This window comes from Aquila chrysaetos, chromosome 5 (assembly GCF_900496995.4).
Source record: "Aquila chrysaetos chrysaetos chromosome 5, bAquChr1.4, whole genome shotgun sequence".
Taxonomy (NCBI): Eukaryota; Metazoa; Chordata; class Aves; order Accipitriformes; family Accipitridae; genus Aquila; species Aquila chrysaetos.
In genome coordinates, this window is record NC_044008.1 from 54,922,521 (window position 1) to 54,946,590 (window position 24,070).

General features: G+C 45.8%; 2 long non-coding RNA genes across 2 annotated transcripts; one reads left to right on the plus strand and one right to left on the minus strand.

Moving 5' to 3' along the window:
- Positions 1-924: 924 nt before the first annotated feature.
- Positions 925-15,555, minus strand: LOC115342265. Its single transcript, XR_003923696.1, has 3 exons — positions 15,471-15,555; positions 4,515-4,519; positions 925-935 (listed from the first exon to the last, which is right to left on the minus strand). It is a non-coding gene; the product is annotated as an uncharacterized LOC115342265 (long non-coding RNA).
- LOC115342264 lies at positions 7,948-19,237 on the plus strand. Its single transcript, XR_003923695.1, has 4 exons — positions 7,948-8,164; positions 9,962-10,162; positions 17,520-18,406; positions 18,906-19,237. It is a non-coding gene; the product is annotated as an uncharacterized LOC115342264 (long non-coding RNA).
- The last annotated feature ends 4,833 nt before the right edge of the window (positions 19,238-24,070 follow it).

Genomic DNA, 24,070 nt, shown 5'->3' on the forward strand with positions numbered 1-24,070 from the left:
TATGTTACCCATGCAAGGAGGTGAGACCTGACCCCCAGGCAGGTGACGGAGCTTGTGTTTTGTGGGGTGTATTTAGCTCTGTTTGGGGTTTCTTCACCATGGGGAGGACATGGATGTCTCCAGACTGGAGTCTGGCAGTGAACCAGTGCGGGATGGACTGCAAGGCTGCATGTTTGCTGCCTGGAGCATTGTAGCCTTTCATTTCCCCGCTCCCCTGTGAACGCTTCAGTGTGGAGGTGCTGTCAACACATGCTGTTGTGTCTCTGTTCTGATCTTTACCCTTTTTCTTGGCTTGGGCCTGACCTACCTCTTTGGGACATTTCAGTGAAATTGGTTCCTTTCTGCTCCTTTTCCAGTTTCATTTGGGAGGAAGGTACCATGGCCCCATGCTGAGCAAGGACCAGGGAAAAGGCACAACTCCCCAGTTCTGAGCCCCATGTAGAAAATGAAGCCAACTGGAAACCAAAAATAAAATACTATCTTCACTCCATTTTTGAAGAGGTTAAAAAAAAAAAAAGCTATTGTGTTAATAGAGCTATTCTTTCTGGGTAGATAATACAAAGCATTGCTTCAGAGCTAGCCAAGATGTCTGAGAAACATTTTTTTCCTCATTTTCATTAAAGTTCATATTGACATTGCAAATAAGATAAGAAAAGAAGTGTACAGTTACAGTTATGTAGTGCTTTGTGATCGCAAACAGATTCTGTAATCCCTACTCAGGGGGTTTTAGAGCTGAATTTAGCTTATTTCAGAGTGTAAAGTTGAGCTCAGCCAAGACTGCTCTCTTACTCTGTATGATCCTCATCTGCGGTCTGGTCACACAAGAGACCCGTGGCAAGCCAGGCTGCACAGCCAAGCAAAATCTCACAGATGCATCAGCTGCCCTGGCTGGGGACCAAGCCTCCTTTTTTCCTATGCAGCCATTTTTTAATATTCTTCTATCTATTGCTTTTAAATTGATGTTTCCTTTAAGCATCAAAACCTGATATCGGTTCAACCGCAGCCTGAGCAGTAGATGCACAGCATGGTTACTGAGAAACACCAGAAGTCCTTTCTGTTGCCAGGTATTGCGAGAGAAAATATTTAAGCCTTGGTTCAACAGAGAATTTATAATTCTGCCATGCCAGGAGTTCACTGCTGCTGAAAAGCTGCATGTGGGCACATCGTTCGTCTGCCAGAGTCCCTGGTGAAAAATGTGAAGATCCATCAAAGATACCGTGGAAAAGGCTACTGAGCTTCACATCTCTGGGAACAAGCCCATCAGCGGCTGGAGCCAAGGAGTCCTCCTCACCATGGCTAAGAGTGAGCATTTATGGGCTCTGACCTGGTCAACAGTATTCTCTTGTAAGTGGGGCCGTGGTCCATGGGCAAAGGCAGGATCCTGAGCATATGGAAATATTCCTCCTCCCTTGCCTGTGCTTCTAAACCATCTGACCTCAAGGTATTAGCAGCAGGCATGGGAGTAGTCCCTTGGGTTCAGCACAGCCATCCTATTTTTAAATTTAGGCATGAGTTGAAATACCTGGCTGAGTGGGGGCTTTAGCGTGACATTTATAGTAGAGCAACCCGTCAGTTACATGGACTCAATGGAGCGATGCAATCCACAGCAAACATTAAATTCAGTGCCAAGCTTCACACAGATAAAGCTATAGAGACAGAGAGATGGACAGGAGTCAAGTGCATCTGGGCTTCTGGGGAGCAACCCCAGCTGCTCGTGGCTTCTGCTGTCATTCCTCGACTTCACGTCACAAGATGGAAAGAGCAAAGGATATAAGGTCAGTTGCAAGAGGATGTCCCCTCAGCAAAAATAGTCCCTCACTGTGGTACAAAGTTCTACCTCCATTTCCAGGCAGCTGTTAGATTAGAGAAACATTTTTATATCATTATATCTCCTAGAGCAATCTGCAAAGAGGAGCTTAGGGAGGCATTTGGTTTTTATGTGAATTTAGGTTGCAGTTTGCAAAAGTGCTTCGTTCCTAAAATGCTGATTAGGTTTACTGCAGAGACTGGTATGTTAGAGGCAAGTCTGGCTAGAAGGTCTGTAAAATGTCACCTGCCAAGCAGTTTGGAGGACCTAAACCTCCCTAAATAATTCAGTCCCGTTAGGTGCCTCAAGCAAGACATCGGCCTGTATAGTCTTCAGTTCGGAAGGCTGAATCTGAGGAGAGAGTGTTGGGGAAAAATTAAATTCAATGAGAAAGTTCAGTTAAGGATTTTGGTGGTGTTCTGGAGAGATGGTGTTAACTTCAGGCTCAATCACTTCCAGAGTTGATGATGTAAATCTGGAAATAAAGAGTAAAGGAAGTTGGAGCTCCAAAAGCAAAGGAGCTCCGTGGAGCTCAATCCCAGCAAAATGGCATGAAGGACCCAAAGAAGCATTAAACGGTTAATACCGCTGGGTGAAAGCATCTAAGACCCTTCTTCCCCAAAGCAGCTTTTTTCAGTCTGTGGGCTCCCCACCCCAGCAGAGAGTTTAGCCTAGCATCCCCATGCCCGGCAGCCCAGTGTGGAGCCCCATGGCATGGCTGCGATGTCCCCCTCCCTGGGACCAGGCACCCTCCCCTCGCTGTTGCTGGTGGCTCGCTATCGCTTGCTGCTCCGCTCCAGTGCCTCCTCACCGGAGGAATACAAATTGGGCAGCACTGAAGCATATGGAGGTGAAGAATGCTCAGCTGTGAATTTCGGCGATGGGTATTATACAAACCCAGCCACCAGCACATCACCTTTTCAAAGGCTTCAAATCCGCTACAAATTGCTTCTGAATGACAATGGGAATTTCTCGCCCTTCACAAAGCCCCCCATATTAGCATATTTATTGGAATAAACTAGCTAATTTCTCCAGTTGGAGGGCTGGCCTGGAGAATCTCTAATTCCAATTAGATGGATATTCATCAGCACCCTGATGCTTGCGGTGCAGCAGGGAAGGCTGCTGTCTGATCTGGCGAGTGCCTCGCCACCTGCCCAAGTCCGGATCAGAGACAAAGAGAAGGGGAGTAATCAGTCCCTGGGGCCAGCAGCAAAGCAGGACATCGCAGGGACTGAGGGGTCCTTTTAATCCTCAATTTGTTCTTTTTGGCATTTGGTAATTCCCAGTCACAGGTTGGGCAGGCTGAACCTGTACTTGCAGGAATAATGATAAATCTGTGCCCTTCACTATCCTTCAGGTCCCTGTGTGACAAATATACCCATGGCTAAGCCAGGCTGACTCACTGCAGCTGGACTGAAACACTTATGGAGTAAAAGGAGATATAGTCTGTCTGTCTATCCATGCTGAACAACTGTACAGCAGCTTGTTATTAGGTTCAGCATTTATCTTGCAAAATGGTTAATGGGATTTCTCCAAAACAAGGCCTGATGCCTTGCAGTTGGCAGTGTTGCAAAGATGAAATTTCTTCTTTGTTGCTAACAATAGATTCCATAAAGAAAAAGGAAAAAAGAAGAGAAAAGCCAAACTCCATAAATATAAACATCCCAAATCTAAAACTTGATGATCTTCCAGGTAAGCAGAGCTCATTTCTCACTATGGATTGAAAATGTGAAGATTTGGGAAGGCTTTTCCTAGATACAAGCTCCCTGGAGCAGGGTTTATTTGGGCATTCACAGTGCAGCACTGGCCTGGTCCACAGCTGGGATGGCTCAGGACTGTCCCAGGACTGTCCCCACAAATAACCCTGAGCTATAGCCCGGGTACCAGCCATACTGTAGTAACTGCAGTCTTATCAGAAGGAGGAAGGAGAATGGGTGATGTGCCTTCTTGCCTGTAGCAGGTATCATTCATCTCTGATTTGTTTGGCCAGAAGTGGCTCAGATCAGTTGGATTCAGTGGCTCTGACTGTCAGCAGAACAATATTTCCCCTTTGTTTTTATGTTAAACTCTTGGATTTACCCATGGGGCATGTTTGTCCAGGAGCACTGAAGTCTCCATGGTGTCATTTGTGGGGGGGACATCCTTTGGACTTTATTCTCTTACAAGGTCAGACTCAGTGGAGGAATTCTGAAAATGTCTCATCCCTGTTCTGAATAAACACAGCCCGAGGGCAGAGTGGGGCTAGTTTTGACACCGTCTGTCTAATCGTCAGAACAGCGAAAGCCCCCCCAGATGTGCGACATCAGAGGCAAAGCTGGTGACTTCAGAGTTGTTATAAATGCTCTGTCTCTCCCAGTGTGCTGTGTACCAGGCAAAGCAGCAAGCCCATGTCAAGTTGCTGTCTCCATGCTTCCCCCATCGATAAATATTGCCTCAGCCTCTCCCCATGGTGTTGCCTGAGAGCAGCCCACTGCCCTTCGTGCAGAGCACCAAACGCCCAGTGTGACAAGCCCATTCCTTTATCTCCCTCCCACCTCCTCTGAGGGTTAATGGAAACAGGAGATGGGCTGCCAAAATGCCAGTAAACAAGGCTCAGCTGCTGGGGGGGGAGAGGGTCAAAGGACAAAAATGAGGACAAGTCTGTACGCAGCCCTGGCGGCTGCTGCTGCCACCTGCCCCAGCCCCAGGATGGAAATTGCTGCTTGACTCTCCCTTCCTCCCATTGAAGGTGTCACCCTTCATCTAGACTGTGTTTATTTGTATTTCATTGTATTTATTAGAGGGTTTCTTCTCCCCTAGACAAGTGGCTCATGAAGGTCCCATGGATGCAAGTTGTCTCGTTCTGGGTTTTTCCTGAGACAGAGGCACAAGGGTGCCTGCTGAGGAGGGGATTTGACCCAAAACGTGCAGAGCAGTGTGCGTTTGCTCTCCATCACCCAAACTGCTGGGCCACCTTTGTGCCCAGTGCAACACGTTACACAGGCAGATTGTGGAGTCCGAACCATGGTGCTGCATGCTTTGTGATCATGAATGAGCCTTGCTACGGACTTATTTATGCTGGACAAATTATATTTGAGAATTGCTTCACCAACCACTGATAAGCAGCCACTGCTGGGGTGGGATGTGGGAGCATTTATAAGACTATAGGCTTTCCTATCCCTTGCAAGTGCTGCTATCCCAAGTATCAACCATCTTTCAGCAGTGCTCTGGTGATGGGATTAACGTGCATTAGGAGTTTTTGTTCCCATCTCTCCCAGGGAGGATCAAATGCAGTGAAATACCTCATTTTGCTGGTTGCTTTTTGAAAAATGTGTGGTATGTGTTAATGTTAGAAAGGCAAGGTCAAAGGAATGGGACCATAGGACACAGGGCTGGAAAAACCCTTTTAGGACATGGAGTTTGGTCCATGTTATCTTACCCCTGTTTGCACTGTTTTAAAAGTAATGCAGTTGTTTACCCTCAGCACATGTGCTGCAAGGCTGTTCCTGGATCACAACTGTTTTCTGTGAAGAAACGTGGAAGAAAAGCTGCGGGTCTTGTGTCACTTGTCCTTCAACAAAAGACTGAACCCTGTGGTGACGCAGTGCGAGCTCTGCCTCCTGCACCCACAGGCATTATCCTTCCTGGGGAGGTTTCCACTCTACCCAAGGAACACAAGTTGTTGCTGATATTTATGCCAGAGTTTTACATTGGCCATTTAGGCTGGAGGAACGTGAACTTGAGCTTGAGCAGCGTTTCAGCAGAAACCAGCACTGAATGGAGACTAACTTCAGTTTGTAGGAGACAACTATGGTTTTGGAAGGATGTTGAGAGTATCATATCCAGCTGAAAGAAGCATCGGTGCAGGCAAGTTTAAACACCGAAAGCCATTTAGCCAGCATGAATGTAGGAAGTACATTGCTACTGACATCAGCTACAGCTGCTAACTAAGCCTTTTGATGGACAAAGGGTCCCATGTGACATCCATACCTACTACCTCCTGCACACTTGGATTCCCCACTGATCTGTGACCCATTTCTCTTACCAGACCAATACCCCCAGCCTGACCTGCTCGAGCTCAGGGTCATCTCAGCTTGAAACAGTTCCTCATGTGGAGGCAGAAATGTTTTTAGGTCAACTGCTTGGGGATAATTTATGCTGTGGTACTTCTAGTTCGATACGTATAGTACGGAGAGCTCTGGAGAATTTGCCTTGTAATGGTGCCTCACATATTGCTTTTCTCAGCTTTTCCCTCCTGAAGTTCATCTTCCTTCTTGGGTTGCAGTAGTGCTGGGGTGGTGGGTTGGTGTCCAAAGAGGGTTGCGCCTTCCTCCGAGCAGATGTGACAGCAGGAACTGGCGGTGACCACTGAGAGGATCTGGGTTCATGTACCTGCCGTATGGCTTGAAGCGAGTCCCACACTGAATGGTGCAAACGGGAGGGTTATAAACCCTTTCAGGAAACAGATTTACAAAGGCAGGAGTTGTTTTACATGTGACGGAGTGAAATTAGCCGTAGCAATGGCAGAAACATTGTTTTTGTGGTGAAGAAAACATTGTGTGGACAATGCCAATACAGCTCCACCAGCTTCCTGAAAGACTCTTCTGAGCAGTTTGCTTCACTTTGGCTGTTGGCACCATCTCCCAGACATATTCTGTTCCCTAGTGATTTTAGCTGAGCTGGTGAGCTTTCAAAAGCCAGGTCTCCAAACCCAATGTTGTTGCTGAATCAGAGGTAGATTTGCCAGAAATGCCTGGTCTCAAACATGAGTGTGAGCTCTCTTCAAATTGTGCTGGACCAGAGCTGATGTCCCATCCAAGTCAGCGTCCATGGATGGTATGGATGAGGTGCCATGGTGGTATTGGCCGATGTCTTGGCTGCTGGGCTGGGGTGGGAAGGCACAGGTTATGTTTTATGAGGGATGAGAGTTTTCTCCCTGTGGCATGAGTATTGTTGGCTCCAGCTCCCTCAAGCTGGAAGTTTTAAAGGTCTGATTGCACGCTGGATACCTGACAGGCAGCCCTCGGCATGCGTGTTGGGCAGACCCTTCTCCAGCACTTCTTATAACAGTGATGCACTTCTTATGTCTTTTATGCTCTTCATGCCCACAGAGCCCCAGCTGCACTGGGGGATTAAAATTAACTGGGGTGGACAGTTCTTGAGGGGATGTGACCTGGATCTGGGACACCCCAGGAAACCGCACAGGGCTTTGGGGGATGAAATAAAGGAGCTGGTGTTATTGTGAGGATGGAGTACAGTTCCCCACCAAAAAAACTGTGAAGGTAGATGGGGCAATGAAGGGAAATTGCTCACACAAGCGTTTGGGAGATTTCCATTTACAAAGTTAGTAATGCACTGGCAGGAGGGAGCAGGGAACCAAAAGCTGGATTTTTCAACTGTTAATTATCAAGGTCACATTACACGTATGTTGAATTTTCCTGCTGTCATGTTTTAGTTTCATTACAGTGGTGTTTGTTAGGCTATAGCTGGTATGAGCATGGAAGAGCATTGAGAGAATTCCCCCTGCAGAACATGCTTTTTTTCCAAACAGGCAGTTCATGCATTGCTTGTTCATAGCAGCATATTTCTGGAAGACAAGCAATTTTCATCCCTTTAAAAGGACTTGGGGAAAAAGGACCATCATTTCCAGGCAGAAATTTTTCTGAGGAGGATATTTTTGTGCCTGGCTAAGGACAGACATGAAAAGGTCAAAGAAAATTAAAATCACATGCTCAGAACATTTCAGAGCAGGTGTTTTTCCTAAGCCAGAATTCAGTCTTTAGAGGGTGTATCCCAGGATTTATGCTCCTCCTAACATTTCACCTGTTGCACTAGTACTGGAGGGCTAGTGATTTCATAACCCTAGCAGCCTGGTTTCTCTGGACCCAACTCAATAACATTGCTTTAAACACATTGCAATTTTTGCAGCTAGAATGAAGCCTCAGACAAGCGCTCCGGTCTGACTGCTCATCGCTGCATTTCACTTGGCATGTAGGCTACGGATGAGGAATGCACAGAATTTCCTTTTCCACCCCATCAGATCCTCTGTCTTGAGCCTGGCCCAGCCCCAGGAGCACAACGGATGCAGCTGGAGAAGGGCAGGTCCAATCTTGCTGCTAAGCTCCAGTGACACTTAACCTCCTCTGCTGTGTGATCAGCCAGCAGCTGGAGGTGGATGCTAGTAAGCGGCCGAGCATCAGCTGCTGCCTGTTGAAATGGGTCGTTTGTGAAGGAAGAGGAGTTTATTTCCCAGGCTGGAGGAGGCGATGGAGTCTAGGGCTCTTGTGGGAGAAGAAAGAGGTGACCTTGAGTCTGAATGAAGGTGGTTTCCTGAATTTGCATCTTGATTTCTCCACTGGTGGTGGTCTACTTGAGCAGGTAATGGGGCTGTAGGCTTTCCCTCTGCCTGCTAAAGGCAGCTGCCAGCTGTCTTGTCCTAGTGTGAAAACTAACTGCAACCAATTGTAATTTCTTAGTGTCAGCAGTAGATGGGAATCAATAGGGAGCTTTGAGCTATCAAATAATGAGACCAGTTAATACCTTGTGTTGCTCCAGGAAAGGCGTTAGGGAGGAACGTTAGCCCTTTGGGGCAAACTGTGCTCTCAGTCACACCTATGCTCTGTGAAACAACGAGGCTTTCCCACAGGTCTGTTAGCTTGGCCTTAGTTGCAATGGGAGCTGTAAACATAGGATCAAATTCTGTCTTATCTCATCCCTGAAAATTATTTTTCTTGGCCTGGAATGGAACACTAACTGGCTTCTTTCCTAAAGCAGCTGTACAGCAAAGATGGGATTGAATGAACCTCTTTCCCTTGAGCTTGGGAATAACTCAAGATGGGTAGAAAACTGCTATTGCATCACTGATACAGAAATAACTATAATTTGCCCCTTGTACAAAGATACCAGTGTCTGATTAGTAACAGTGATGGCTGTACTGGTCAAAACTTTCTTTATTGCATCAGAAAAACAAGTTTTATCCGAAGGATGCTGCTAAAAAATGAAGAAGAGGATTTGGTTTTGTTTGTTTTGGTGTTTGGTGTTTTTTTTTTTTTGTTTTTTTTTTTTTTTTGTGGAATCATCCCAGCAAACAGTGTATAAATTGCTGGAAGAAAGTCAGGCTTCAAAAGGCATTAGAAAATATTCTTCTTTCTCCCCAGACTCTAGATTTCCTTTATTGGAAGAACAGTGCCTTGAAAACAGCCTCTAATGAAATTTGCTGTTTAATTAGTCTTCATTTTATTTATGTAATTAATTTTGCCAGAATGGTTAAAGACTACTCAGGTTGAGGGAATTTCCTTTTTTTTCTTCTGCATATTTCCTTATCTTAGAACTTTTAGGACTGTCAGATGTTCTCTTCTGATTTTTCTAGGAGGTCTTCCTTGGCTGTGTAGAGGCAGGTTTGCCTAATAATGTTTATTAACTTAATCAAAATATTAACAAAGACCTCTTTTAAACAAAGTGCTGGCTAGGCATTGGAATGAAATAACTGTTAACAAAACCTATGAGTTTAAACTAGAAAGGAACTTTCCTCAATCATTCAGCTTTGTGTTCCTAATGGTGTCATTATTTTGCTATTCAGTAACCATGTAGAGCTCAATTCTCACTTGAATTTTTCACATAAAAAAGTCAAAGAGAAATCAAAAGTAATTGCTGCAGAGAAGTTTTTCAGGCTTCTCTCTCCAGCAAAAAGGAATCTAATCTTAATTTTCCTACATATCGCTGTCTCTGGCCTCTTGGCCAATTATGTTGGGTTGGATTTAGTTTAACTCAAAGCAATCATCAGGTCACAGTGACTCTGGAAACAATTTTTTTTTTTTTTTTTTTTTTTAAACTGAACTATTTTGTTCTTGTCTGTTCCCCCCAGTTCCTATAAAGCAAAAGGCTTCAGTTCTCTTTTCTCCAGAGAGATCAGCAGCAGCATGCGGAACAAGTGCTGTGCTAATGAAATCCTCTCTTGGTTTAATCTCAGCAGGGATTTCAGTTAAACTCTGTTTGTTCAGTGACCCCCAGCACAGAGTTGCCCTGGGGATGGCTCAGGCTATGGGACAGTCCTGGAGAGATCGAGTCTGGGGGCTGAACCCAAGCAGTGTTTTCCCCAGCTCCTGATGCTTTGCTGGCTATGATGGGGATAGAGCAGAAGGGAAAATGTAACTCTGGTCTCCTCTCTATCACCAGGAACAGCTTTGTAACTTGAACAGCCACTGCAGCGATGCCTCGTCGCCCTTCTCCCTGTGCTGGGGCTGCTGAGCAGGTGATGGGGAGGAGGAAGGGTGCTGCTCCCTTGGGCTACCATCCTGCTGCTTGGCAGAGCATCCCAGGACCCCAAGCAGCTCACGCAGGTTGTGTGCGCCATACCATCTCATCTGCAGCAGGCAGGTAAGAGCACAGCCCCACCTTACCAGTGCACGGTGTGGAAAATTCCCTCCCAGGCTCTGAAGCATATTACAATGATGCAGGATGTACAAAATGGACAGCATTTGAAGTGTTTCCTTATAGGATAATCAGAGGAAGTCATTGTATTAAATAGCCATTTGTGTCATTAGCCTTTTATTTCGTGCTTTGTCCAGACATCCTGTTTGCTTCCCCTTTGAAGTAATGAATATATTTCCTGTGTGCCGGGTCCGATCCAAAGCTCCCGTGTCAAAGCAAGGCACCGGACTGAGATGAGTTGTGTACTTCTGGAAGGACATCTCTAGACTCACCTTGTGTGAGGAGTTTTGGGATAAATCTAGAGCAGTGTTTATTGGTTGCCCTTAAAACCACACTCCTTGGGCTACCCTGTCCAGAGGTTATAGCTACCTGCTCCCTGTGGTACAGGGGAGAAGTTTCTGGCATTTGAGACCTCACGCTATTGTGGCAGGACATTACAGCAACATCACTATGTTGTCCTGAGTGCTTCAGAGATCTGGTCCAGCTCCCAGGGTGCACAGAACAAATGTTAAACAACAATTCTGTATATTAAGAGGTAGCAGGTGCAAAGAATTGGGACCTCTCCATCTTTAAACCTGGGAAGTCACAAAACTGCTCCACATCCCTCTCCCTTCCTCCTTCCAGTTCTTGCTGAGAAAGCTCTCACTGCCTTTCATGCAGGCAGGATCAGTGTCCAGCTACTTGTTTGCAGTAATTACTTCATGCCCCCTACCTCAGTCATCCTCAGGGGTTGAACCTGGGATCTCCCCAGCTAGCAGCAACAGCCACTGTTTCTATATCTGTGTCTGGGAAAAGAGATGGAGGCTTTGTATGGGACCTGGAAGTGGAGGCACGACATACACTAATGAGTAGATTATAGCCACATCCAAGGTACACATTAAATATCAGGAGGAATGCTGTGCCAGCATTTGGGATCCTGCCCCAAGAAACAGCTGGAGGAGCTGCATAACCCCTTTGAATGCCTCTTCACCCTTGACTGAGGTGGGGATGGCAAGAGGGAGGGTAACCAACTATTTGTGTCTATCAAACAAGGGCTAGCCTCTTTGCTGCCAGGATGGGAAGGGTTAATCAGGGAAGCACAGCCCCGAAGGACCAGGACTGTTGTTCCATGCAGATTGGCTTGTTCTTGTTTCTTCTATTGATCGCAATCACTCAGAGCTGTGCCTGTAACAAACTGCCTTAAATCATTGCAATCATAATAAGCACACTTTGGTAAATAATGCATGAGATGTCCGTAAGCCTATATTCATTAGAAGGAAGGTGCATATAGAGTGTGGTAATCATCTGGGCCTGAGTGGGGGCTTGGCTGGTTGGACTGAGATGTAGTAGCTGCAAGGGATCAGCCCTGAACTGAGTTGGGTTTCAGTAAGGCTTCCCAGCCCCTAAAGAAGTTGGAAATATAGACAGGCTCCTTTTCATGCTCATGAATTTTGCACGAGATGTTTAAAATGCCTCCAAGGTTCACAGCATAATACAGGTTGGGCGGAAGTGGGCTTGTGGCAAGTCTCCAAATAGCATAATAGCAAGGCATCACAATTAATAGTATTTAATATATCTTAATGACAACAAAACACATAGTGGGTAACAAGTTTTGCTGTGAAAGCCTCATAGCCAAGTTAATAGTCTGGATATTAGAAGCCTTTGTTTTAAAATGCAGATTAAAAATGCTTAGCTTTCCATTTGTCTTGAGGAGCAGAGTGGCGTTAAAGCATGGAGCTTCTTTATGGCAACTTTGCTTGGGCTGGGGGCTGGTGTAGTGCTTGGCCAGACCCCACAGCAGAGAAGGCTCAGGTGCTGTAGCCTTCATTAGAAGGTTCCCAGGGCAAATTGCAGGGAAAATTAGTTAGGCAGTAATTTCCAGCTCCCTTTCATCCTAGGGAGGTGATTTTTTTGTTGTTGTTGTTGTTAAATGACAATGATAAGGACAGTTTGGCTTTTGTATGGTTAGAAGAGATGGAGGAGGAGGCGGCAGAAACATTCCTGGTTATATCAGACAGCTGCGGGTGGTGATGGGTCATTTCACTCCATTATGGTTTCTGGCAAGTGAGTATTAAAGGGGGTGTGAGGGCATCATTTCTCAGTGATGACTTCATTTGGCTGTCTAAACAAACAGCCGTTCCTCACCAGGTGCAAAGGGCCTTGTATTTGTTTTTTCCCCTCCATGAAGGGAAAAGAAATACCTAAAGTGAAAATAGCACCAGTGGGTTGTATCTGCTTGGCAGCCGTGGTGGTCTCTACCTCCCACAAAACAGCAGTGACATGAGCCATGGCAGGGAAAACTCACTCATCCATGCTCAGCCTCAATGGTGTGCCTTCATGGTCAGATGAGTGGGTTCAGAAGCCTGGACCCCCAAACTCACAGACCTTCTGTTCACACTGGTTGGCTCTACGTTGTCTGTATCCAACATGCAGGTCTGCTGAGTAGTACCCACAGTGGGCCGACTGAGTAAGGTCTAAGCTTGTGCAGGACATGAAGGTCTTGTAGGAGCAGTTGCTAAGCCCCTGGAGGTATGTGCTGGAGGGAGGGCTAAGCCTCTGACGAGCTTGATCTATCTCAGGTTGACTGGCTCTTCCTAAAACACAAGTGTAGGAACTGATCTTGTGGATGGTGGCTGAGTCTGGCCTTGAGAATGGGTGAAGAGACAAACCTGGCTGATAACTCGATTACGCAGCCCACTTCTAACTGTTCTCCTGAACCCCATCCTTCACTGGTGCAGCTACTTGCATTGGAATGCTTACCCTCACCATGCATCAAACCTCAGTGATCCCACTTTTCTTGAAGTCAGGAAGCAGAAAATATGGAAGTGCTCGGAAGTCTACTGTCCCTGGAAGGAGATGTCCTCTTTGAGAGTGCCAGCTGGTTTGGAAGAACATCTTAGCTTCACTTCTTTCTGAATCAAACCAGAGCATTTTATAGATGCAAGTAATTTAAACTTACTTCAGATCCCTAAGTAGGCCACATCTCAGATAAATTTAAAAACCCAGCTCTCCTGTTGGCAGCCACATCTTAACCTTTCATTAAACTGCTCTACCTTCGTCTCTAAAGCTGTATTTTTGTCCCTGATATTCTTCTTGGAAGGCTGTTGCAGAAACTCACATAGCTGGTGGCTATGGTTAAATATAAGGAAGAATAGTAAAACTTTTCCTCTCTAAAAATACATTTCTGAGTGTCAAGCTCAGTCTTATCTCCAGGAGCAGTCTGAAAAGCTTGATTATTTTTGGGTCCTGTTTTTTTTTTTTTTTTTTCTTCCCCAGAACCAGTTATTTTTCTTCTTTCTAGTGTAAGTAAAGAAATAAATTCCCCAGCAGCTCAGCTCCACATAAAACAGAGCCCCCCAAAGAAAAGTGATGATCCTAGCTATTTTATAGTTAAAAGTACAGAAAAAACTTATAGTTTAGCTGCACCATCTGTCACAGAGAGAAGCAGAATGACAAAGAGAGAAAGGGTCAGTAAATTTTAAGCTAGTCCAGTTAGACTGGAGAAGAAAGGTCATTGAACCCAGGGGAAAGCAAATGTGGAAATGTTACCCAGCTTGCCTTCACCTTCACACTGCACTGCCTCCGATGCTGCTTGCCTTTGCAATGCTCGTAAGAGATGTGGCAATTTGTAGCCATGAGACTATCAGCCTGGTCAAGGTCCCCTGGCAGTGGAGTCGCAGTGTGGGTGTCCTGTGCGGGGGCATGGGGTGCTGGGGCCGAGTGTGGTGTGTAACGCGTCTCTGCTGGCCTGGCTGCTTGGGGAGGCAGTTTCACCCTGCAAATGGTGGTTAGAGCCCATCAGACTCGCTTTCTTTCGATTTGAGCCGAGGCCTCCAAAGGTGAAAGGCTAATATGCTCGCCTCCCTCCCTGCCACTGAGCCCCCTTTGCTTCGTTAAGGTGATGCACTAACTTTGGGAAATCACTCCTGCAACCCATAAATGATGAATGAAATGAGAAAGCCCTGCTCGGTGCGCAGGGGTAATGTGCCAGCTGCTGGGCTGTTTGCTCTGTTATATTCAGCAAACAGGCTGCAAAGAAAGCTCAGCAAGATCCTGGACAAAAGGAGAGGACAACCAGCTGAAAAACTCACTGGGTTCAATTATGGCCTGGAATTTAATCCCAGTAGGTTTGGTAGGGCTTCCCCCCCAGGCAAAATCCATCTTACAAGTAGGTTTCTCTGAGGTCTCAGGACAGCATGCAGAGGTATTAGGCTCATAAAGGGTTTCTTATTCACAGAAAGCCCTGTAGATACCACGGAAGCTTGTACAGATTACTTCTGGGTGAGGCCATAATGCTGGAAGTGAAAGGGGCCGGGATGTTCTTGTGGCTGGGAAATCCAGGCTGCAAAGAAGAGAGGGGTGGTTAAAGCCCATAAATAGTTCTCAACTAATGAAATTACTGGGTGGGGAAAAGGGGAAAATAGCTCCTTTTTAAAGCAGATGAGGCAAACATGCCTCCCAACATATTTTCTGCTCATAAAACTCAGTCCGGGTTTCTAGGTAACTAGTGGAGATACCGCAGGGAGAATTTTCTAAGGGTTTCCCACAGTTGCTAGATTTGAATAACCAAATGGAAGTGCTGGATATCAACCTTATCTCACACAGAGCGTAGCTTACTCCATCCCACCTCTCCTGAGGCTCACTTGTGTGTGAAGCAAACCTTCGCATTGGGAGACCCACTGTTAGGATCCAACATTCACCAAGCACAAGACTAAGAGGGACTGCTATTATATGATCCAGTCTGACCTCCTGGCTAGCTCTGCTTAAATTCCAGTTTTGTTCTCTACATCCGAGTGTTGTCTGGGGCTCCTAGGGCTGCCCATCCTCTCACAGACCTGTGTCCCTTGGATGGCTTGTTCACCTGCTGGATGGGGATTCAGGGTCTGATGAGTATTCATAAGGTACTGATCCTGCTCTGGATCTTTCTGTTTCTTTATTTTGTTTTATTTCTAAACATTTTTATTTTATTTCTAAGCAGCAGTTACTTTCTGGAGCTCAAATTCTCTGCTGGTCTTGGGCTCCCTTTCAGTTCTACCTATAGTCTTGCTGTGCTTTGTAATAAGGTAGTGAGTCAGATTAGTTGTCAGAGGCACAGAGAGGTTCAGATGTTGGGATGGATTTTTTTTTTCTTGCTGGCCATGCTTTGCTTGCAGGACCAGAGTGTGTCTGCAAACAGCAGGGGGATAAGCAAGGAAAAGGGCTCCTTCTTCCTTTCGTTGTGAGGGATGGAGCTGGGAGTGACCAGCAGTCCTATTAAAATTGTTCAAAATAATACCTGACTCTTTAAGATAGTTAGGTTTACCCTAATTAGTATTGCATTGTAAATAAGCATAAGTATCCCAGCTAAGCCTTGCTGTGAGCAGAGGCATTACAATGAAATCAAACTGCATGAACAATTGGTTTACATGGGGCTTTCTCCATACTGGTTCCCTGTCTTTACTTGGATTCAGAGCAGTTAATCCAGTGTGTGAATGATTACTTGGTGTGCTGCAGTCCAAAAGAGTATAGGGTTCTTGTCAGCTGTAAACTGAATCTCGAGTCCAGGGAAGCCTTGAATGGCAAAGCGGGGAATCCAGGTGTGTTAAATGCACTAGTGCTGTTTTGGGCACAAGGACAACTTAAATCCAGGTAATAAACTTTATGTGTTAGCCACTGCCATTAAAAAGCAGCTATAGAGAAAGTAAACAGCCAGCTGATCATCCCTGCAATATAAGTGGGCCTCAGGATGGAGAAGATGCAGATACTTTTCCTGTTTGTATCCAGGCAGGGATGCTGAAGGGACAAATGGCACAGAGATAATTTACCATTGTGATTTAATTTAATATTACTCATATGCCCATGCAAACTGGTGGCCGCACACATGAAGGTGCAGGGCAGTGCCTGTATCCTTCCCCTCATGCAGAGGAAGGCGAGTTGCTGATGTGTGTGGAAAGGGTAAGTTCAGAGGAAGGAAACAAGATATGCAGGCTTGGCTCTCTGGCAGCAGGCACAGGTAGGATGGCTGAATACAGCTGCAGTGAAATCTGGTGATAAGTGCATTAAAAGAGGGGAGTTGTTCTGCATATGCAGAGGTCAGGTATGACTGTCTACAAAGGCTGAGAAAACTCGCAACATCTCAGGATTAATTAACACAGGTTGCCAATCTCTGCAAACACAAGCTGCTCTTGTGTTTGCAGACTAGAAGGAGCTGTAAATGAAACACAACAAACTGTGTGGCTGACAAGTGAAGAGAAGAGATTGTCTTATTAATCAAGGTCTGGAAAGGATTGTCCAGTGAACTAGTTTCAGACCAATCTTGTGAGGCCTGGAACTAGCCAGTCCCTGTTGCTGGCAGAGATGCTGGGCAATCCCACAAGTTGCTCTTGCGTTTGCAATGTGCTATTTTCTGTAGCTGTTCTCCTGGGTCTTGCTCCCGGTTGTTTTGTTCTAATGGCCAATTTCTGCTTTCTGACATGGCTGTCCTTGTCCCTGGTCCCAGCCAACCTGCCCTACCATGCCAGGCTGGCCTTCATTGTTCAGGGTCCCCTTTCAAAAAGCCAGGGAGTTTTCCAGGATGGTCCTGTGTGACTGAGCCTTTCTCTGACCTCGCTCTTGCTTTGGTACACCTGCCTTGTCTCTAGTTTCTTGACTCTTGGCATGCTCGAGTGTTGCTTTAGCACAGGCTTGCAGTTTAGTACAATCCCAGATTTCTCTGTGTTCTGATATCTGCTCCAAAACCAGTTCTAGTTGGGTTCTAACCACTTAGGCTACCTGCATAATTTTCTGGCTTGAATGGTAGTTTGAAGCCCACAGGAGCTGCTAATGTCTGTTCAGGTATTTAGCAGAAGCTGACTTGTGTTGCAAGGAGAGGACTGTATGTTCTGTACATCCCTCCTGCCCTGAAGCCATTGTTCTATCTTCAGATCTATCTTATTCCCCTCACTAGGCACTCTTTGGGAGGACAGATATAAATTAAAAGCAAATTATGCAACCTGATACCATCAGTCAACAGACACCTATCTCTGCCCACATACCCCGAATAAATGAAACCACCATCATATCTGACTACAGACTATGGAAAAGCTGAGGGGGAGGTTTGAAGGTCAAAGCACTCAGACACTGTATCCATCATGCATTTGGGCAGATTTTGAATAGTGCTGCATCAAGCAACTGCCTTTCCCTTCACGGTCGTGCTTGGAAATGCTGGCAGTTTCAGGTGACAGCTATTGGATCAAAAAGCAGAAGTGGTGGCACAAAATTCCCTTTGGAGGAAAGATGGATGATGCGTGTTTCTGTTCGCTGTACTGAGTACCTGATGCAGTCTGGGATTTGTTTCCTATTACAGGGAATATTCTCTCCTGTAGCCGCTGCTGCAGGTGCACAGACCTTTGGAGAGTGCTGACAGCTAGGTGAGGAGGTCTGGATGATGGGGTGCAGGACATCCATTCCTCCCTTATCGTGGGAAGGTGGTGCACGATGCCACTTTTCTTTTGCATTGACACCAGGTATGTAACCCTCCTGCTCCCCAGGAGCTCAGCTCCACCCATGCTGGAAGTCAGAATTGGCTGCATCTCATTTCCAACCACCTTTTGACCAGCGAGAGATCTGGTGTCCCTGGATCCATCCAACACTGTGTACTCCAGCCAGCCAGCCACCCCCTTCTCCCAGCTGCAGTTCACCATCACCTGTGTAAATGTGGCTCCCCATTAAGTCCGTGCTTGCAAAGCTTTAAAAGACTCCAGACACTGAAACCTGGCTGCTCAGGGCTGTGCTGCAACCAGCTGGGTGCTGTTCATTGCCCCAGAAGCTCTCTCTAATTGCAGGAGCTAGCGAAGCAGCACTGACCGACGGGCTCGGCTGCAGGGTCCTGTTTCATCGGAGGCAGCTCAGTGCAGCAGTAATGCTCTCCCACTTTCTTCCACAGGAGGATTTTGTGTCTCGGGATGAGATAGAGGTCTGGCTGCTCTGTGTGAGCTCTCAAAGCTTGCACGAGAGCCCATGTGCCCCCTTCCTCTCTGCCCACCTTTTCCTTGCGGGCTGTGTGGGGCTAACCCCATGCTGACATGAGGGATGCTCCAGCTGGTGTCCGTAAAAGAGATTCCCCCATCTTGTGCTTCTGTCCTGTTCTCTACAGAGCTGAAGAGTTACATTTTCCTCTGAAAACCCACTGTTCCTCTGGAGAAGGTTGGTTCCGGGCCTGTCTTCAAGCTGAATGCTCTCCCATGGTGGAAGGTGAGGTGTAAAATTAGACAACTGGGGGAGCTAATGGAAGATGAGAGTGAGCTCAGGGGTTCAGCTTGAGGGTCCTGTGGAACAAAGACCTTGAAACAGGTGTCCTTGGGGCTGGGGACAGCCTCCTGCATGGTCTGCCCTCCATCGGTACCTGCTAAGCTTCTCCACTCCTGATTTAGTTGGTTGTGCACCAAGAAGCTGTCTTTGTAGCACGTCACTGTTTCTGGAGATGGCATCCCCTTCCTCATGTTTGCTTCTGTGGCTGTACAGTAGGAGCAGGAGGGTATTTCTTCTGCTTGGGTGGGAAAAGGATCCAAGCTACTGTTTCCTTTGTATGGCTGAAGAGTGCTGATGGATGCAGTGGGTAGAAAATGCCCAGATTTTCTTTAAATCACCAAATTCTCTGCTCTTGGTGACATCCAGATAGCACTACAGTAACTGTCTGTGCAACTTTGAGGCACCCTCTGTCCAGAGCTCAAACCAACCCGTTGCATTTCAGGTTGCCTGGATAACTTCTCCAGTGGCAAGCTCAGCCCGCAAATAAGGCTTGAAGGATATTACTGCATTTCCCAAGAGTGCCCAGCTTTTGAAATGCCATTTCCCCTGGTATTAGGAGTTCTGGAAGCTGAAGCCAGGCAGAAGATCAGTATCTTTAACCACATCATGAGGACTTCTTTTGGGAAAAGGCATCTGTATAATGAATTGTCATGGGTGCATGAATGAAGTATTGAAAATCAGCTGAGGGGCAGAGTGTATGGGGGAGGGTGTGTCTCTGGGTGTGCTGAAAACTAAATGTTATCTCCAAATTGCTCATTAAAACCTTCATTTTAATGTCCTGATTCGGATCCTGTTTATTCCCATGCAATCAGGAGTAGCTCCCCTGAAGCAAAGCCCATGCCCAGAGACATGGCAGTACCACCCAGTGGGGTTGCAGCAGGAGGAACATGAGTGCAGAGTCAAGCTCCACATCTTGGACTCCTTATTGTTTTGGAGCACACAGCAGTTCTAACTCGACCTCAGAAAAAGCCCTATTTGAGGGAATTTCTCTGTCAATATTGAATATAACACCCATCTGTTGATTCTTTGGTCTACCTGGCTTTGACCATCAGGTAGTCAGTCCTGGGTCTGCTGTTCTTGAGGTCCAGTAATGCTGCTTTGGCAGATTTTCGAGGCAGTTCATGAATAGTCAGTCAAACACTGTTCAAAACCTTCATCTAATAAGCTAGTAGCAAAGCAGCTTCCAGAGCTGTACTCTATTCCAGCAGCTTTCTTTGCCAGCTAGAAGTTACACTATTTTCCAATTTCATTATTACCTCTGTTTTTTATTATAGCATCATTAGAGTGAGAAAACTGGAAAGGAAGTGGGGATTGTATAATGCAGGAAATAGTGAATTAATACCTCTACCATATGATGGAACGGTGTAGAGCTGTGACAGTGTGAGGAAAATATAGAGCAAATAAAGATGGTGCTGGCTGGATGAGGATGAGACTTCTCTGCTTGGTCTGAGGACTACTGACTCACAAAAAGAATTATTACTCAGAAATGCAAGATCTGCATTTTCTTTTCACATGCACATGTGCTTGCTTGTGAATAAAGCCATCACAGGGATATGGAATATGGGGGGGGAAAAAAAGCTTTTATGGTGCATAGATGGGCTTTAGCACATCGGCAAAAGAAAACTGATTTATTGCCTGAGAAGTCATGTCAGGGCTTTTTAAGGAAGGGGCTACATACAATGATAACAAAGAATTGTCTATTCCTTGCCATGTGGTTCTCCAGTGCTAAATCCTAAGAAGTGTTTATTAGCTCTTGAGCATTTATAACTACCGGCTTCAGCAGGCTAGGGTCTGAATAGGAAAGTGCAGCTCACGACAGCCAGGAATGTGAAGGGGTTTGTCTTTTTTATTCTGAAAGGGTAGGCAGCACCAAATAGTGAAAAACACACTGTTTTTTTTCTTTTTCTTTTTTTTTTTTTTAATTTTTTTCTGCAACTTTTCAAATGACATCTATATTTTCAGGCTCACTGACCTTACAATGGCATACACAAATCAGACAAATAACGTGTTATTTACTGTGCACCCTGAAATTTCTAGTGGAGCATGGAAATTCAGTTGTTATAATACATGGAAATGGCATTGCTTGCAGTTTCTGCGGATGCTCTGATAAAAGCCTTTGTAAAATGTATCCCTTAAAACCCCATTTTTTCTGTCATAACACCAGAAAGTAATTAAATACAGATATGTATCACTTTTATTTTGATGCTGTCTTTTGAGAAGTTAAGTGATTAGTTAGGGTAAACAACTCTGCAGCAGAAACTGTATGTATCCGTTGTGCAGTTGTCAGACCTCAACAAATGTGCTTTTAATAACATTTTGTTATTCAGTTTGTTGGGTTGCAAATAGATGCAGGTTTTAGAAACAACTTCTTATTTATATATCTTCTGATCATTTCGAATGCCTGACAGCACTGCAATAAAGACGCCTTTTAGCTGAGTAAATGTATTCAAAGGAGCTGCAGGCAAAACCAATAACGAAGGGGAACACACAAATATCGGTTGGAAAGCATCAATGGGCAGGGAACTATGAATTTTAAAGTATAAAATCCAGGTTATACATTTCTAGAACCTCTTGAAACTTTAAACTCTTACAGCCTGTTGAGAGCAGAATGATCTCTGACTTCCTGCGAGGAGGCCAGTGCCGGGGTGGAGAGATGCAGCTGCTCTACTGGCGCGGAGCAGCTGGGCAAGGCTGGAAGGGATGCGAAGAAGCATTTTACATCACCTGAAAACGCAAGGAGGAGGTGGAAGGAAGCGGGTAGTGGTGACCTAACCTGCGATGAGTCCCTGGAAAGGCAACGGCTCTTGGGCATGTTCCTGCTACCACTGCAGAGATTGGCGCGGCAGGCTGGGGTGACCCCCAGCAATGCTTTGAAGGTCCAAGAGTTATATAGGAAAATTATGGGATGTGAAATAAAATACTAGGTGATCGATGAAAAACATACATTTATTGAGATGTAACAGTCAATTGCATGGCTGTTAAACAGCTATAACTATGTATTAAATAATCAGTTCAGCTGGTATTTATTTAATATAATCGCAGCCTATTAAAACTGAATTAAGTACAGAGTTAAGTGTCTCTGGGACACACAGCTGAAAATGGTGCCAGGAACATTTTATGTTGCCTGAAACTCTTTGTGGAAAACTCCCACAAACACAGGCTTTGCAAAACTGTCCTTCGCTTGACAGGGGAAACACAATATGAGATTTTTAATTTTGACCTGAACTGCGGCAGAGTTATCTAGCAACTTTAACCTAGACTGAGACTTAATGCAGATGCATAATTTCTGTAGATCAAAAATACCTGACCGACTTTTTGGAACTGTTCCTTTACAGATTTTTGTATGGTTTATTTTGCTTTACTTGCACATCTTTGCTCCCCTGATTGCCTGATACTTATGCAGTTATTCACACCAGCACAAAGTGAGTCCAAAGTAAATGTAAAATGCTGCTAAATCAACACGGAATTTGCTCTGACCTGGCTGGGCTTACATATGGGAGATGTGAATAAGGAGCAACTCTCACTCTGGAAATGTGAGGTCAGAGGACCCAAGGGGATGTATAGTCCTCAACTCCCAACAACTTCTCATTTTCTTTCTACCAGCTTATGGAGGTTTGTGCCCTGGCTCACGGGCATTGGCCATCAGTGTGGTTTACTTGATGTGGGTTCAAGTGCTGTTCTGAAGGGTACTGGTGCCAAACACCTCGGAGCTAGTGCACACTAATACCTGGGATGAAACTCATATCTGTTACTTGGTGAAATTACTGCCATTGATGTTCTGGGTTTGGGTCAAAGTATTTCTGTTTTTGCTTGCTTTATGCCTCTTCTTTCTCCTTTTTAGTGACAAATGAAACCAAGCAAAGACTCTTGTCTTTCAAAATAAATATCCAGACTGAATGGCACATAAACTGCATATGGTGTGCATTATAGATTTATTTTCATGAGAGCTTGCAAAGAAAAACTGCTGAAGTCAGGGTAGACCCTCACTCATCAGCCCTCAATGCCAGGGCTGTCTGCGGTATTCTATGTGCAGGTTACTTGCATTTCTTTTACTGGACTTTGCGTCTTTCCACAGCTTCCTGAGCCGATATGCCATTTCACCATTCCCAGGGTGTGGGAGTGCTGTGGAGAGCCGATGGCAATTTATTCTCCCCATCAGAGATGACTCCCCGGATAGTGGCAAATACAAGTGGAGAAGAGGCAAGTGAACCCATGCAGGGTGTGATCCTGCCTCCCAAAGTCTCTCCTGTCTTGCAGCGGGGGCAGAAACAAGCTGGGATTGCACTAACCGGGCAGATCCCAGTTCCTGTGGAACCTGAATGTCTCTGTGTAATGAATGCTACCGCCACAATCCCCGTTCCCCTCCCTCCAGCTAATTAGCCAGCGTTTAACACCCAGACAAAACCCTGCTGCACCTGCACTGCCTTGGGAAGCACAATACTGGGGCAGCCAACAAAGCGGCATGGCAGGGACCCCAATGCACTGAAAGCCCTGCCATCCCTTGCAAGCACTACTTTGAAAAAGGATGATAGAAAAGGGGGTGGGGGTGTGTGGGGAAAGAGGAGGAGGAGATTCACTCGCTTGGACTTTTTCACTATTGGAGAGAATGGGTGAAAGCCCCACAAAAGCCGCTTAATAAAGAAGAGAGAGAGAACAAGGCAAGAGGGGAAATGCAGGGCAGGCTGAAAGGAAGGAGGGCTTTCCAGGTTGTATTGTCCCCTTCGCCCTCCAGAGATCCTTAGTCAACGTCTCAAAAGCCGTCGATGACATCAAGTTGATTGGTTTTGCCCCAGCCGTTAAAAGTAGCCGCTGGAGAATCAATGTGGCCATCTTCCGCACAGGACCCACTTGTTAGGAGGACAAAACGAGTCCCATTCATGGGCACTACAAAGGGGCAAGCTCTGCTTTGATGTGGTGATGGATGGCCCCTTCACCTGTTTCTTTCCTTGGGAGGAACTGTGTGATGCATTTTCATCTGGCTCTCTGGCCAAGTTCTTCCTAGGAATAGCTGCAGTTCAGCAATAGGGGATACTATTCAGTTTTGAAAAAAATGCCCGAAAGTCTTTTATGAGAAGAATATAAATAATTTTCTACCTTCCACCCAAGAAGGGTAGACTTATTCATCCCTGGCCCATACACATATGGAAGGAAACCTTATGTAGAACCTGTGTTTTTTTACAGCTGGGTTGGATGGCAATTTGGCTCACTTTTAGGACATGACATTTAGAAGATGCTGCTGCTTTGCCATAAATAGTGGTTAAGTCTCAGATTCAGGCTCCCACACTGATTGCTCTGCAGTTGATGTAGGCAGCCTCAGGAGAGGGCAAAGTGGGGTGCATTGCTCACAGTCACCTGCAAGATGACCTGAATTTCTACAATTGTGTGATAGATGAGCTGTGCTACAGGAGGGAAACCAGAGACGGGATGGTTAAACGACTTTCCTGAGACTGCTAAAGGAGTAAGTGTTGAGGATGGCTATAGACCTCAGGAGATTCTTACTTCCAGGCCAGTGTGGCCATATCTTTAGTCATCTTTTTTGTTATTATCTGTACAGCATGGAAAAAATGGAGCCCACGAAGCCCAGTGGAGATCACAGGTCTGTTGTGC